This window comes from Nannospalax galili, unplaced genomic scaffold (genome assembly GCF_000622305.1).
Source record: "Nannospalax galili isolate Female #2095 unplaced genomic scaffold, S.galili_v1.0 scaffold1051, whole genome shotgun sequence".
Lineage (NCBI taxonomy): Eukaryota > Metazoa > Chordata > Mammalia > Rodentia > Spalacidae > Nannospalax > Nannospalax galili.
In genome coordinates, this window is record NW_008331995.1 from 6,895,056 (window position 1) to 6,912,268 (window position 17,213).

Here is a 17,213-nt window from a genome sequence, read left to right on the forward strand (position 1 = left end):
ATATATATATATATAGTCTTCTCCGTTGTTCTTCTGTTCTTTTCCTATCATTCTCTTTAGTACAATGGACCAAGTCAGCCATCTTTGGAAAGCTTCTCTGCAGAAATCTCTAGAATAGGACAAGAAAACGTGTTTCTGATAACGCCAAGAGATTCCTCACATATCCAGGGAACTAAAATGTACTTGTAGAAGAATCAGACATTCTGTAATTATATCATGGACAAGAGGTCAAGAGAAAGGTGTGGTCTTTGTAGAGAACAAGTAATATGAGTCAGTCATAGCTGGTCACGCACCATATGAGAGAAAATACTTTCTACCCATGCCAAGTATTCAAGGAGGAAGGCAACAAGACTCTGGAAGGACTTGGTCTGCTCAAATAAATACATGAAAAGGCCTCACATGATCTTAAGCAGCCTGGTGTTGCACTGTGCAGCACCACACTAACTCTTCCTCTCCATAACACGTACCTCTTCCCTGTCCTTACCACTAGCTACACTTTCCTGAAAAGCTGTGAAGCACCAGACACCACACAGCACATTTTGGGGTCATTATCTTCCTCATGTAAGGTTTGTCACCAACCTTCTCCATGCCTTTCTGGTAAAAGTGTGAGGTTCAGAAATGCTTGTTCACTTGCTCAATGTTTCATGGTACTGTGTGGTATGGAGGAACCAGTAGGAGCCTGTTTAGCTTCTAAGGCCAAGTCCAACACTATATTCTAAACCTTATTCCCCACTGTCTTCCCAGATGTGAACATTCCTAACTCTGCAAAGATACAACCCCTTATACCCCATGATGGCGAATATTGTTTTTCAACTTGATGGGATATAGAATCACCAGGGAAACACATATCTAGGTATGTGTGTGAGGGTGTGTCCAAAGTGAGGAGCGAAGTCCACCCTGAGTGCGAAAAAAAAAAAAAAAAAGTCAGCTGAGTACCAGCATTTACCTCTCTCTGCTTCCTGAGTATGGATGCAATGTGACCAGCCCAGCTGCTTCATGCCCCTGCTGTCATGACTTCCCGTCATGATAGATTATATCCTCAAACTGTGAGTCAAAATAAACCTTTTCATCAAGTTGATTCTTGTCAGGCATTTCATCACATCAATGAAATAAGTAACTAATATACACCTTTACCTTCAGGTACAAATGCAAACACTGGCAAGTTTTGAGAACTATCATTTGGGCTTTTTTATATTAACTTCCCATGATATTGAGGTAGATGAACTTTCCTATAGAGGACCAAACATTGGACCCAAAGTAAATTTCCTTCCAAATTATTGAACCAGCCAGCCCTCATAGGCCAATTACTACATCCATTGCAGAGTGGGGATCCAAAAGAAAAAGAAAAAGGTAAAACAATCACCACCACAAAAACAAAGCAGGGCTCCAAACATGGCTTCCGTCCAGTTTGTAGGGCCCACGTCCACCGTGCTCTATTAGACATTGCTCACTCCTGTTACTTGGGCAGTTGAAAAGCTTCCCTTTTGTTATCTGGTTTTATCACCAAGTTTCAGAACTACACCATAGCACAGCAAAGTTAGTCCATTGAGTAGACTCCAAATAAACTCAATGTGCTTTCCTAAGAGGAACTACCGAGAATATCACCCAACTTGGAGACACCATGATTTGCACTTGTCAAGGTTATGTTTCAAAAGCAGTTTGTGGCCCTTCCTGAAGGTGAACGATTGAGCTTTCTAAATTACTACAGGAAAAAAAGTCACTTGGCTCCTGTTCTTCCATAAGAATAACTCCCAATTCCCGAAATCTGAGTGGTAGGGCTTAATCACACTGACAATCTTGAGAAACCAGTTTGGGCTTCTGGAAAATAAAAACATACTACAATCCAGTTTATTCATATTAAAGGTCAACTGTCAACTCCAAGGATTAACATTTATTTTTCTTAATATTTTTTTTCATGCTCCATTCTTCAAAGTCCACTGACCTTTTTGTTTGCTTGTCTGTTTTTGGTAGTTTAGGGAAATCAAACCCAGGTCTTTGCACATGCTAGGTAAGCATTCTACCACTAAGTCACTTAGTTACATCTCCAGTCCTTATTTATTTATTTATTTATTTTTGCTAAGTAGTCCAGGTTGGCCTCAAACTCATGATTCTCCAGCCTTTGCCACCCGAGTACCATCATATCATGAACACTGAACCACTGCACTGGGCTAGGACAGCACTTTTTGTTGTTAATCATTATCACCAATCCATAAATGTTGCTGTATTTCAGATCCAGGTAAGCCACAGGGTATGTCCCCAGAACCCAGGCTAGCATGCTCTTACCACTTTGTTTTAGAATTAACTTTGTGGCAATGAAGACTCCAATAGATTGGAAGCTGTTATTTATCACAAATTTATTTATTTATTCATATGAAAAATAAGTGTACAATGTATGTCTAATATGAAGAACTATCCTATAACTTACTTTTTTATTTTTTGTGTGTTGTCTGCATGTATGTGAGTGCATCAGTGTCATGCAATGCCACAGAGGTCAGAAGAGAGCTTCAGATTCCCCTGGAACTGGAGTTAAGGACAGTTCGTAGCTGCCATGTGGGTGCTGGGAATCGAACCCGGGTCCTCTGCAAGAGCAGTCAGTGCTCTCAACTGGTGAGCCATCTCTCCAGCCCCTATAACTTACTTTTAACTTACAAAAATATAGTTAGACAAAAGAAGAAAGAGTAAGGGAGACAGAGGAGAGCATTTTCTCTCTCATTCTGCCCAATAAGCTCATAGTGGAGAGTAAGTACTAAACAAAAACTTGAGGCTCTTGCTCTTTGAGATGGTTTCAGTAGTGTGTCCTTCAAAGCACAAGCACCTTGCAAAACTGAGATTTTTCTAGAATTTAAACAATTAACACATGACTGTCAAACACAAGCAAATTCTGTGTCTAGCACCTAAATAGAGAAGCTATATGTTTCAAATAAAAAATCACTGCCTTTGTTGACATTTTTGAAGATATAATTTGTTCTTCAAGGTGTCATATTTGCAAGAATTTTTGAGAATGATTTGTACTCTAGACAGCTAGAACCTATCCCAGTCATAAGATGCGATATTTTGTATCACCTATCTTGGTTAGAAGATGTGGTGTTATTTGTCTAGAAATGCTGGCTGAATCAATCAATGAATTACCTAAGGTTAATCATGAACCAGAGTTCTAAATTACAATGAATATTCACGCATGAAGGGCCTCTGCACTAATCAGTCACTGATGAACAACTAAAGTCCACATTAACAGCAAAGTGACATAGGGATTATTTTAAGGCGTTCAAACTAGTTTAAAGAGAAGCCAACAGGGAGCCATCCATTGTCACAAGTGTTTCACCCAAGGGTTCAATGAACCACAGATTGAAAATACTAAAAACTGAGTCTGTGCTGAACAAAGACTGACCTTTCTCTGGTCATTATGCCATAAACAATACAGTCATCACAACCTACCTAGCATTTACAGTGTAGTAAGCATAATTCATCGAGAGGTGATTCAAAGCAACTCACATAAAAATGTGTGTAGGTTACAGTCAAAAATTACACTATTTTAAATAAGGGACTTGAGGATCTGCAGATTTTAGCAAAGAGTAGGGTGTGTGTGTGGGGGGTAGGTGTTGGATTCAATTCCGCATGGATACTAAGAGACAGTAGATGGACTGTAGGGGATTTTTAAAGCACTGGCATTGTTTTGTATGATACCATAAAGAGGCATACATGACACTGTGCATTCGTCAGAACCTACAGAACTCTATGACCCAGAGTGTCTTCACACTTGTCTTCAGGTCTGTATCACAAAATGCAGCACACTATTGCACTACTGCAAGGTTGGAACAGAAGAAACAGTGGGAGGGGAAGGAGAGGCTCTATGTAAGAACTCTGTACTTACTGCTCAGTTTTCCTGTAAGTTTAAAGAACAGAAAGGAGGGAAAGATCTCCTTCAGATTCGTGTTTTTCAGTTGGGGTGATTTAGATCCTCGGGAGACAGAAGCACTGAAGATCCTTTTGATAGACACAATTAAGGAAGGAGCTGTCATGTATTAAAGGGCAGACTGCTGCTCTGTGGTGAACAGCACTGCCCCCAACTGTAAAGAGCAGTCTCATCCATTGTTAATAGGGCCAAGCTTAAGAAACACTGAGTTAGATGATTATAAAAATTATGAGTTGGCCAGGTGCACAGCTCAGTGATAGAACACCTGAGTAGTGTGTGTGAGGCCACTGGGTTCACTAGCTATCAATACCTCCATACCCCTGCTTCCACTCCCCAAAAGAAACCCAGGATGGGTATGGTGGTGTACGCTGTTAATCCCAGTACTTGAGAGGTGGGGTAGGGGGGATCAGGAGTTCTGCTACAGAGTCAAGGTTAGCCTGGACTACATGAGATCCTGTTTCAAAAATCCCAAGAAAATGAAGAGGAGGAATAGGAGAAAGAGAGGAAGAGGAGGAGGAAGAGGAGGAAGAGGAGGAGGAAGAGGAGGAGGAGGAAGAGAAGGAGGAGGAAGAGGAGGAGGAGGAAGAGGGGGAGGAGGAGGAAGAGGAGGAGGAGGAAGAGGGGGAGGAGGAGGAGGAGGAGGAAGAGGAGGAGGAGAAAGAGGGGGAGGAGGAGGAAGGGGAGGAGGAGGAAGAGGAGGAGGAGGAAGAGGGGGAGGAGGAAGAGGGGGAGAAGGAGGAAGAGGAGGAGGAGGAAGAGAAGGAGGAAAAGGAAGTCACAGTTGTAAATGCCAGGTATGATAACACAAGCTTGTAATCCCTGGTACTTAGAAGACTGAAGTTGAAGAGGCTCCCAAGTTTGAGGTCAGCCTAGGCTGCATAGCAATTTCCAGGCCAGCTTAGGCTGTACAACATGACCCAGTCTTCAACAACAACAACAACAACAACAACAACATAGTAAGTGAAAGGAAAAATTCTCATAATTCTATCCTACTACCTTTTGAAGCATACCCTTTACATGTAAAGGCTTTATTTTCTTATATCACTCAGATTATAGATATTAGAGATCTTGGATGCAAATGTCTAATATGCACCATGTGAGATACACCACCAAGTAGGTGTTTGGCATGGTGGTACATACCTGGAACCCCGGCACTAGAGAAGCTGAAGAAAGGAGGCCAGCCAGATACACAGTGGCATCTCCCAAAATGCTACCCCCAAACGACAATGCAAACCACATGAGATGCTGAGGCATGATGGGGAGTAGAGGGAAGCAGAAGGAAAAGGAACCCAGCCATGTATAGCAGAGATGCCTCTTAACTTACCAATCATACATTGAAAATATCATAACTCAAAAATGTATTCAATACACTTAGCCTACCATATCTCAGTTCAGTTTTCTTGAATATGCTTAAAACACATTAGACTGGAGAAACATCTTAGTTGGTAAACTGCTTGCTGTGCAAGCACGAAAACCTGAGTTGGATCCTCAGAAATCACATGAGAAAGCCAGGCATGGTCGTACGTGCTGGCAATCCCAGGGCAGGGAAAGTGGAGACAGGCAGATCCCTAGGGCTCACTGGCTGGTCAGTCTCATCTAATTGGCAAGCTCCAGGCCAATGAGAGACTGTCTCAACATAACAAGGTGTATGATTCCTGAGAAACAACACCAGAGGGTGACCTCTGGCTTCCACATGCATATCACACATGTGCACCCACATACCTATGTACATGTGCTCGCACATACATACATACAAAACTCCTTAACTTACATTTAGGCAAAATTATCTAAGGCTACTTCACAATAAAGTATAGAATACGTCATGTAACTTACTAAATAATTCTCTCAAACAACACTGGGAATGCTTGATTTCAAGGCTAAGTAGAAGCTGCAGCTAGCTTTTAGCTAACTTTTCTTCATATAAAATCAGACCTAGACTTGCTTGAAGAACTCAGGACTGCAGTCTGTTCTGTGGCTGCCTTATCATTGCTGGGACTTTGCTATCTCTCACATTCTCCAAGATGGGATTACCACATCTATAGTACAATTTTTAGGGAGTACATAAAGATGAGGCAGTAGGGGCCGGTGAAATAGTTTAGTGGGTAGAGGCACTTGGTGCCAAGCCTGAGGACTTGAGTTTAACCTCAGCCACCCATGTGGGGGAAGGAGAGCACCAATTCCTACTAGCTGTCCTCTGACCTCCATATGTGCACCTTGCATGAGTTCCCCTGCCCCCAATAAATAAATAAAAGGTAAAAACAAAACAAAACGATGCGGTGTCTACCCTCTCCTGTGGGAACAGAACCTGAAATCCCACCCACTGTCCCTAATTAATTCCACTGGCCCAAACTTAATTGCATGCTAGTAGCAAGGGTGACTGGGATATGTACTTTTAATTGTGTGCAGCCCCAAGCAAAAATTCTCATAGTGTGGAGAAAAAGGAGAGTGGATACCAGGGGAAAGTGACTGTGCTCAGCCAATCTCAGGAAGCCATCACTCAGAGCCAGGTAATTTTTGCTCTAGGGATGTGGGTCCACTTTTTCCTAACAATTGTGGTTTTTTTTTTGTTTTTTTTTTTAAAAAAAAACTAACTCCCCGGAGTTTTAAGCAAAATATCTGAATTTTAAAATAGTCCCTCAACAACTTCCCTTCTCTAAAAATTCAGTGCCCAGGCCACAAAAACATACCAGCAGAGACCTGCTGTCAGCTGGCACTTGCTCTTGTGAATTGTCTGTATTACTGAACAGAGAGCAGAGGGAGGTGCCTTCTTAGTTCTTAACTGATTTCCAGTTCAGATAAGCTATTACCAGGGCAAACTGCCAGTACTATGTGAATGAAGGAGACATGTAATTTACACAGGCATGGAATTGGGACTATCTAAAGAGTACATGTATTCTCAGGAGAGAACCCAACTTTGTTCCCTTGCATTACAAAAGCCTCTGTGGAGAGACGGCTCAGGGGTTAAGAGCACTGGTTGCCCTTGCAGAGGACTCAGGTTCAGTTCCTAGCACCCACATGGTGGCTAACAACCTTCCATAATTCTAGTTCCAGGGGATCTGATGCCTTCTTCTGACCTCTGCTGGCTTGCACATATGCATGCACTTACATGCATTCAGGCAAAATGCTTATACACATAAAATAAAAATAAATAATAAAAAAAGAAAACCTCCTTTCCTAGTTTCAAATCTGGTCTGCTTTGATATTGAAAACATTAGTAATTATGTGATATCACTTTCCTGTAAGAACTTACTTAATATAGGAAACTTCCAGCAAGCCATCACTGATAGTGAAGCATGCTCAGCTTTGAACTTGGTATTAGCATTAGCAAAGAAAGCCCATGGAAGAATCAGAAAAGGTCTGAGAGAGATGGCCTAGCAGAAAACGGGTAAAGTCCTTCAACAAGTTGTTCACCAAAGTAGAAATCCAAATGGTCAACAGACAGAAGAAAAATGTTCAACTTTAGAATCCTGAGAAAAGCAAATCACATCTTTAGTGAACTTCTGAAAGACACCAGACGCTCAGACTTTTGAAACTCTGGTTATCCCTAGAATATATGAAGGTAAAGGTCACTAGGAATTCTAATCCATCTCTAGTGAGAGGGTAAATGATAATTTTGAAATTTGCATACCTAATAATCCTGTTAGATATACCTCTCTCTAAAGAAATACATCCTCAAATGAGGTTTACAGTACCATTGTGTGTTTACAGTAAAACAAAGAAGAGAATGATATAAATATCCCACAATATGGGCTAAGGCTGTAGCTCAGTTAGTAGAATGCTTGCCTAGCATGCACAAAGCCCTTGGTTCCATCCCCAGCACTGCATAAAGTAGGCACGGTGGCACTTGTCTCTAATCCAGCACTCAGGAGATAGAAGCAGGAATATCAGAAGTTCAAGGTCATCCTCAGCTACATAGTGAGTTCAAGGCCTGCCTGGGATACATAAGACCCTGTCTCAAGAAACAAAACAAACACCTCCCCCTGCCGCCAATCTCATAATAGTAGATACAGTAACATTGTAATTTATTCATGGAATAGCAAATTGTAAAAACGTAGACCATAACCACATATAATAGGGAAGACTCTCACCCATACTAAGTAAGGAGATAAGACCGTAAATAAGAAACACATCACAGCCTGGCATTGTGGTACATTCCTGTAATCCCAACACTCAAGAGGCTGAAGCAGAAAGAATGCAAAGTTCAAGGCCAGTCTGAACTGTATAACAAGATCCTGTCTGAAAAAAAAAAAAAAAATCACAATTCCATGTATATAAAGTACCAAAGCAAGCAAAAGGAAACTAGGCGGAATTTAAGTGACTCTGAGGATAGATAGGATGCTGTACTGGCATGGTGTGTGTGTGTGTGTGTGTGTGTGTGTGTGTGTGTGTGTGAGAGGTGCTGTACTGGCATGGTGTGTGTGTGTGTGTGTGTGTGAGAGAGAGAGAGAGAGAGAGAGAGAGAGAGAGAGAGATAGAGGATGTGGCAGGGAGAGTTCTAGGGGCTGTGGCTGCATGGCTGTATAATGGCTAATTTGTCTTTTATCCAACCAGGATGTTTCACACACTCTTCTGTGCAATATTTCATAATCCAATCAAACAGGGCCAGTGAGTGGACCTAGGGGTGCTGAAGGGTGAGTTACTATTTAGAACAGAGGTGCTGCGATGTTAACACAGGGGTTGGAATCATTATTCCAGAGGGTTAATTCCCGTTCTGTTCAGAGTTTAGGGCTAAACAGGATTTCACGTTTGAGTGCACAGGCAGTGGTTGAGTGGTTATTTGTTTACCCTCCTGGGGAATTTGCCTGGGAGTCTGAGCCCCAGTGGTGCTGCAGAGCTTGTAGGGCCAGCTAGGGCTGGCTTCAGTGAGGAAGGCCCCTCCCTGGGGCTGACCAGGCAGCACTGTTTATATGAACCAAGATCAACCTCTGAGTGCAGATGAGGGTCTGAGAGCAGCTGCAGAGGTGAGGAGACCTCCTGGAGACATCTCTGCCTTTCACTAACAATAAATCAACTCTCCGGGCTAGACATTCCTGACCCTGATGGTGATAGATGCGTGATTACAAAGATGCACTTGACCAGAACTGTCATCATGAGGGACTGATTACTCCAGGTCCCAGCCAGAGAGAAGGCCCAGAAAGCTATATCCCTTGCTACTTCTCAGTGACCACACCAACAGTTTTTCTCTGTCATTTCAGGTGGGAATGTAAAAGTCATCCTGAAGAACAGGTTTTCAGGCCAGCAAGATGGCTTCGTGGATAAAAGCTCCTGCCACCACACCTGACAAAACTAAATTGGATCCCTGGACCCCTGTGGTGGAAGGAGAGAATCGAGTCCCAGAAACTGTTCTCATACTTGGCTCTATGGCACATATGCCTGTGTGCAAGGACATAAACACACACAAAATAAGTAAATGTAATAAAAAGAGGGAGAGAGAGAGAGAGAGAGAGAGAGAGAGAGAGAGAGAGACTGGGCATGGTGGTACACTTTAGTTCTAGCACTCAGGAGGCAGAGACAGGTAGATTTCTGTGAGTTGGAGGCGCGTCTAGTCTACATAGTGAGTTCGAGGCCAGCCAGTTCTACATAGTAAGACCCTGTCTCAAAACCAAAAGGGCTTGCATTTTGTCTGATTGTCCAGTCTGAGCCCTGCCTAGACATTCTAGAATCTTCTTTCTATAGCTTTCCCGAAGGAAGCTACTCTGATTCTCCACTGCAGCCATCTTGCAGGCAATGATTCTTCTGCACATCACCAACCTCTTCCCTAGGCAGTGTGTTTCCCTTCACTGACCTCAAAAAGCCTCATTGGAACGTGACATCCCAAACTTTTTTTGAGAAAGGCATATGGTTGACAAAATCAAAACTACCCTTTGTATGTGCTGGTGCACATGTGGGATAAGTCCACCCCCAGCAACTGTGAGCACCTGCTTATGGCAAATTGCAAGCTTGCTCACAGCAATGACCAGCCACCTGCTGTTGGGGGCTGGCATGGAAGGGAGTGCCAGCAATTAGCAAACTGCTCTTGTGGCAGAAAGCAGCCATTACCATCTGTTTGGTGTGGGGGCAACCCTAGGTTTCTAGGACAGTCTAAAGAAAACAAAAGAGGACCAAGCATGTAGCTCAGTTGATAGTGTTTGTCTAACATGCATGAAGACCTAGGTTTGAAAACTAGCACTGCACAGAGTGCGGTGGCGCAAGGTAGATGCCGGAGATCAAAAGTTCAAGGTCATTATCAGTTAATAATAGCAAGGTTGAGACCACAGTGGGCTACACAAGAAAGAAAACAAGACAAAGCAGGCCCTACACCCCCTTTCCTCATCAATGCCATCGTTCTTCCTTCCTTGAAAGCCTGCCCCAAAGTGCATAAAAACACATGTTTTAATATGAGGACCAGGGGCTAGACAGATAGCTCAGCAGTTAAGACCATTGGCTGCTTTTGCAGAGGACCTGGGTTCAGTTCCCAGCACCCATATGGTGGGTAACAACTGTTTATAACTCCAGATTCCAGTGAATCTGATGACCTCTTCTCACCTCCTTGGTCACTGCACACACACAGTATACATACACACATGTAGAAAAAAACATTCCTACACATAAAATAAAAATAAATAAATAAGAAATTAAATAAATGGATTAATATAAGGATCAAGCAGAACTATCCAAAGAAGCTACAGGCTGCAAAGAAATAAACTCTTTAAAAAGTTAACTTGGAGGGACAGAGAGATGGATCAGCAGTTAAGAATAATTCCTGCTCTGCTAGAGGACTCAGGTTTAGTTCCTAGCACCCAAGTCAGGCAGCTCACAACCACCTGTAACTCTAGCTTCAGAGGATCCACACCTTCTTCTGGCCTCTATGAACACCCCATTCATGTACATATACACACACAGACACCGACACATAAATAAAAAGAAATGAATCTTTAAAAGACGTTAACTTGGTAATGGAATTCTTTTTACATTTATACCTAAATATAATTCAAAATGTTTATGTGAATGTGAAAAAACAACAACTCTAGTTATATTGCTTGGCTGTGCCCACTATGAGGATAGATGCCTAGAATTTCAGTACTTGAGAGCCTGAGGCAGGAGGATCTCAAATTCTAACCCAGCCCAGGATACATGGCTGGAGATTGTCTAAAATAAATACATTAAGTAAATAGAAATAAATAAAGAAAAGATAAAGTCTGTTTGAACACTCCAGGTAGTCTAGTTTGAAAGTATACCATCTACCCTAAATTTTATTAGAAATTAAGTAAAGGGTTGCAAACAGGCCGCAAGGACCTGAGTAAGTCCTCATAGCTGGGAACTCTTATTTAATCCTGTATTCCATGCAACCAAAGATCTACTACTAGAGAATGGAGCTAATTCCAAACACTTGCTAGTCCTCTGGCATTGCTTTACGTAGGCTCTGAGGATGGGTCTCTTTCTTATCCATGCTTGCTAAAACCCTACCAACCCCTCCAGGTTTCCAACTCTCATGAAGGAATGCAGGAGGGTTAATAACCCTACCAGTTAGAAAAGTGGGTTTCATGTCTGGAAATAGATGTAAAAGGTACCAACCCAAGTGCTATTTAAACTGGATACAGTATTTAAGGATAATAGCTTGTCTAAATGATGCCATTATTAGAAGGGCTTTGTTTACTATTTATAAACACAAATTTCATTGATTAGTCAGTTCACAGGTATTGATGAATACCCTGGGGTTAAGTGAGTCTAGGTACACTCTCTGTTTCGAGCATCTTTCTACTGGGCAGGTGAAATGCCTTCACGTTGCCCCTCATTTAAAATCATGTTTGTGTATGGGATGCAGTTCAGTGGTCGTGTGCTTGCCTAGCAACTACCAGGCCTTGGGTTTGATCCCCACCTCCCCACAGAAATCAAATTCTGTTTCTTTCAGTAATCTGTGGAATTTGGCCTTCAGTAGTAAATTTAGCTTATTATCTCCTTAGAGATTTCTTTTATTTATTTATTTTTGTGAAATAGCTTCACGTATCCCAGGCTGGCCTTGAATTTGCTACGTATTGGAGGACGGCCTTGGACTTCTGATCTTCCTACACCCACTGCCTTCCTTTCAGTGCTAGGACTTCAGGCATGTGCCATCATGCCCAGTTTATACAGTGCTAGGGATCAAATCTAGGATTTTATACAGGTTAGGCAAGCCCTCTCTACCAACTAACCCACATCTCTAGCCCAAGAGCCTGAATTTATAGCAGTTTCTTATTTAATGCTGATACCTCTGGTCAGAAAATTCTTATTTTTAATTAAAAAAGTATGTGTGTGTGTATGTAGATACACATATGTGCCATAGTGCATGTGTGGAGGTCAGAGGACAACTTTCAGAAGTCAGTTCTTTCCTTCCACCTGGTTAAGGCAGGTTCTCTCTTGTTCCTGCCTCTGTGTCCTGCTCCAGACCGACTTACAAGTTTCCAGGTGATTCTCCTGTCTCCACCACGCATCTTGCCTTAAGACTCCTGGGATAACAGGTATGTGCCACAGCATTCAGCTTTTTGTGTCTTTGGGGGATTATACTCAGGTCATCAGACATGTACAGAAAGTATTTTTACCCACTGAGCCATGTCACTGGGCACTGAAAATTCAGTTTTTAAAAACAGTGATTCACTATGTAGCCCAGGCTGGCCTTGAGCTCACAATGTCACACTATTAGCCTCCAGAGTGCTAATATTTACAGGCATATGCCACCATGCCCATTAAAAAAATGTATTTGAAGCCAGGTGTGGTGGCTCACGCCTTTAATCACAGCACTCAGGAGGCAGAGGCAGGTGGATCTCCATGAGTTCAAGGCCAGCCTGGCCTACACAGTGAGTTCCAGGCCAGCTGGAGCTACAGAGAGACTCTGTCTAAAAAACAAAATGTATTTGATACACCCAACCTTCTAGTTGTTATAGCCTAGTGACACAGCCCACTGTGTGATGTTGGTTACTTCTCTATTTCCAACCCTAATGCTGCATAAACCAGATATGACAATGCAGTCATGTAACCTCATCATGTGGGAGGTGGAGACAGGAGAATCAGAAGTTGAAGGCCATTCTTAGCTACATGGTGAGTTGGAGGTCAACCTGGGATACATGAGACCCTGTCTGCTCTACATAGCTTCAGTTGTCAACTTGATACACTTGGGTAGAGGGAACCTTCGTTGAGGAATTTTCCCCATTGGATTGACTATGACCATGTCTGTGGGACGTTTTCTTGATGGTTTAGTGATGTGGGAGGATCCAACCCACTGTGGGCAGTGCCACCCCAGGCAGGGCATTGTATAAGAAAGCAGGCTGAGCATGGGCCAGGGGAGTAGGCAGCGTTCCTCCTGTGGTCTGGGTTTCAGCCCCTGCTTCCAGGTTCCTGCCCTGAGTTCCCACTCTGGCTCCCTTCAAGGATGAGCTGTACTGCAAAGTGAAATACCGCCCCCCGCCCCCGAAGTTGGTTTTGGTCAGTGTTTTTATTATAGCAATTGAAAGCAAACTAGAGCACCCTGTCTTAAAGAAAATAAGTCAGGTTCTCAGGTTCTATTCCAGACCTACAGGATCAGAAAGGTTTAGGAAGGGGTCAAGAAACCTGCATTTATTAAATGGTTTAAGAGCCATTGCAGTAGAATAAACACAACATAAAACAGATGTTTTCTGGGCAGGAACAGGAAACTGCCATTTGAAAGACAGAGATGGCCAGGGAGGTGGAGCCCAGACTTCTGGGTGGACAGCACAGAAGGCAGTTTCAGGAGACTCCAGGTAATCTAGCAGTGACACAACTCTACGGAGTCACTTAATCCCCTCAAGAGCTCTTAGAGGACAACAGCTCATGCTCACAGGGTGGCAGATACCAGGTCAAACCCTCACCATGCAGGCAGGCCAAACTTACTTTACTTCAGCTATTTTGCCCCACTTCTTCCGGCTTCTACAATGAGGGGTCAGGAAATGAGGAAGGGAGAGAGAGGGCAAGGGGAAGACTGGTCATTTTGACTAGAGGCTTCTGATTTCCTTATTCTGGTGGCCTCTGGTGAATTCCGTCAGAATGTGTGTCTCTTGGGTGGCAGCAGCTTCTCTTTGTAAATTAAACAGGATTAACTCAAACTGGATTAACTCTACAAAGAATCTGAGCTAACAAGACTTAATACATTATCTGTCACTCAGTAGTTCTTGAACCAAACCAAATCCAAACTACAGGCTATGCATGTCTCAGTAGTAAAATATACCAAATTAGTCCGTTTGGGACTTTTTTTTTAAAAAAAAATGACATGGACTCACATAGCCCAGGCTGATCTAGAACTTGCTATGTAGCTGAGGTTAGCTTTGAGTTCTTTTTCAAAAAAAATTTTTGAGTCATATTTTTAATTTTATGTACATGTGTATTTTGCCTGTATCTATAAGTACATGAAAGTGTACAAAGCCTGTAGAGGCCAGAGGAGAGCATCTGGATCCCAATGGAACTGGAGTTATGGATGGTTGTTAGCCACCATGTGGGTGCTGAGAACTGAACCCAGGTCCTCTGGAAGAACAGTGGTCTTTACTGCTGAGTGGTCTTAACTGCTGAGCCATCTCTCCAGCCCTGGCCTTAAATTCTTGATCTTCCTGCCTCCACCTTCCAAAGTGCTGGGATTGCAAGTGTGTCATCACGCCCAGCCCCAAATTCTGTTTTTCGAATAATGTTTTAAATAATCTACAAAGCTAGATCATAGTTATTTTGAGTGGAATTTTTAAATAGGGAGTAGAAACGTAGCCAAGAAACCTGACATTTCTACAGAAGCCTATCAGACTCAAAAAGTATTCCTGAAGCCCAGCGTTTTGTACTCACACGCACATACAAAAGCATCCATGGTTCTCTCGTAACCCCTGCACCGCCTCTCCTACCATTCTGGGAACAGAGGCCTGGGCTAGGATGAAGACTATAAGAAGCAAGCTGACACTTCTGCTCACAGTCAATCAGACAGCATGGAGCTCAAGTTCATTCAATATCTAATAACATTATTTGGGGGTAGGGTAAGGGTAAGGAGAAGTAAAGAAAGAGTCTCATGTAGTCCAAGCTGGTATCTACCTTGCAATGTAGTTAAGGATGACCCTGAACTTCGGATCTTTCTGCCTCCACCTCCCAGGTACTGGGACTACAGGCTTATGTCACTATATGCCGTTTATGTGGTGCTGTGGAGCAAACCCAAGGCTTCATGAATACTAGGTCAGCAATACCAACTGAGCTACACACTTACCCCCAAAAGACTATACTACTAACCTACACCCTTAAATCCTAAGCTATTCCTCATTACTACAGTTTTAAAAAACTACTCACAAAGCTAATTCCATAACAGCTAAAAGAATTTGCTGTTGTCACTTTCTACCTGAATAGAGCAAACATTTAAAAAGCACAGCTCCAACCAGCCAAGTAAACAGCCAAGTTGGGACTCGCAGGTCCCAGTTCCCAAGTTCACAGATGAGGAATGGGGCCCAGCCATGTCTGAAGGCTTACCAAGGCCCTGTGGTAGCTAGCAACATGTCCAAAGGGCCAGAAGTTTGATCTCAAACTCAGGCACTTGGTGGGAAGAATAGCAGAAAATTCCAGGGAGGAGAAAATGGGACCAGGAGGGGCTAGGAAAAGCTCAACAGTTGGTGAGACACCCCCATCCCCCTTCCTTCCTAAACTATGGGTTCTTTACACTCTCGGATTTTCCTCCTCACCCCACTAAATACCTCCTGGATCACACTTTAAACCAAATGAGGTTGTGACTATTTGCAGAGTGTGCAATGTGAGCAGTGAATGCATTATGCGGCCATTGTGCTTATCTGCTGGGTTTCGCTTTCATCTCCACAAGAGAAGTGCCTTCTGGGCTTCAGGTGTGAACATGCATTCCTAGGCTGCCCCAGGTCTCCAGCTTCCCTAGGATCTCTCAGCTCCTCCTCAATTGAACAATTAAAATAAAATAATGCAATTTACTTCAAAGGATTCCCAACCCTGGGCACTTGCTGCCTCAAGGACTCCTCATCACTGTGCTCATGTGAACTCATCTTACCCTCATATCAACCCAAGAGGTGGGTGCTATTTCTATTTTCAGATAAGGAAGCTAAGATTTAAAGCATACTCTTGTCTGCCCACTAACCCACTAGACCTGACACATGGGCAGCTAAGCGATACTTTGAAAAAGATCAAAAGACCAACTCAACCAGCCTTACACTTGATACTTGGAATAATAAGGTTTTGGATTTAGAACTGGATTTGGGGCAGGATGTAGCCCAACTGGCAGAGTACTTGCCTAGCACACATGAAACCCCAAGTTCAACCCTCAGTACTGCATAAACCAGGTGTGGTAGTACATGCCTGTGATCCCACCACTCCAAAAGGAGAGGGAGGAGAAGCAAAAGCTCAAGGTCATCATCTTTGGCTGTATAGCAAGGTCTAGGCCAGCCTGGGATCCCTGAGACCCTGTCTCAACAAAAACAAAAATGTATTTTTTCCCAAGTTTCCTACTTCTAGTTTTATGGTCTTAGATAAACCTCCCTTTCTGAGCCTAAGTTTCCAGATTAATTTTAGATGTAGAGATGGTACCTGATATGCTGGCACACACTTTTAGTTTGTGCACTCAGGAGACAGAGGCAGGTGGATCTCTACGAGATTAATGGCAGCCTGGTCTATATAGCAAGTTCCTGGCTAGCTTGGGCTACAGGGAGAACCTGCCTTAAGCAAACAAACAAAAAAAACCCAAGCCCCACAAAACAAAACAAGGTGGTAACATATTTGTAGAGTCCAGTTTGTTACAAAGGCACAAGGCACCTGGTCAAGTTCAGTAAATGTGGGCCTTTCTTTCCCATCATAGTTTGCTAAACAAGACTATAGAACATTTTACATTTATCAGACTCTCAGAGTAGGTTGAGAGATTACTATTATTATTTTACATTTCTCTCTCTCTCTCTCTCTCTCTCTCTCTCTCTCTCTCTCTCTGTGTGTGTGTCTTGGTGCATGAGTAGAGGTCAGAGGACAACTTTAGGGAGTTGGTTCTTTCCTTCCAACATGTGGGTTCCAGGGATTGAACCCAGGTCTCAGTCTTGGTGGCGAGCACATTTTCCACTGAGCCATCTTGTTGGCCTGGGGTATTATTATTTTCATTGAGGAGAACGCAACTTGGGTGATCAAGGTTAAAATTGCCAGAATACATATTTAGGACACAGTCATAATAATTCAAATTGAGCCTGGCATTCTATATTTTTATTTGCTAAATCTCGTAACCCCAAGGGTTTGTAATAAACTACAGGAGAAAAGGACTTTAGTCTGATTTATTTATTTATTTATTTATTTATTTATTTATTTATTT

The 17,213-nt window shown here is 42.8% G+C and overlaps 1 protein-coding gene across 2 annotated transcripts in view; it reads right to left on the reverse strand.

Moving 5' to 3' along the window:
- Nucleotides 1-17,213, reverse strand: part of Frmd4b (FERM domain containing 4B) — a 372,580-nt gene that overhangs the window by 48,522 nt on the left and 306,845 nt on the right. The gene's annotated exons all lie outside the window — the stretch shown is intronic.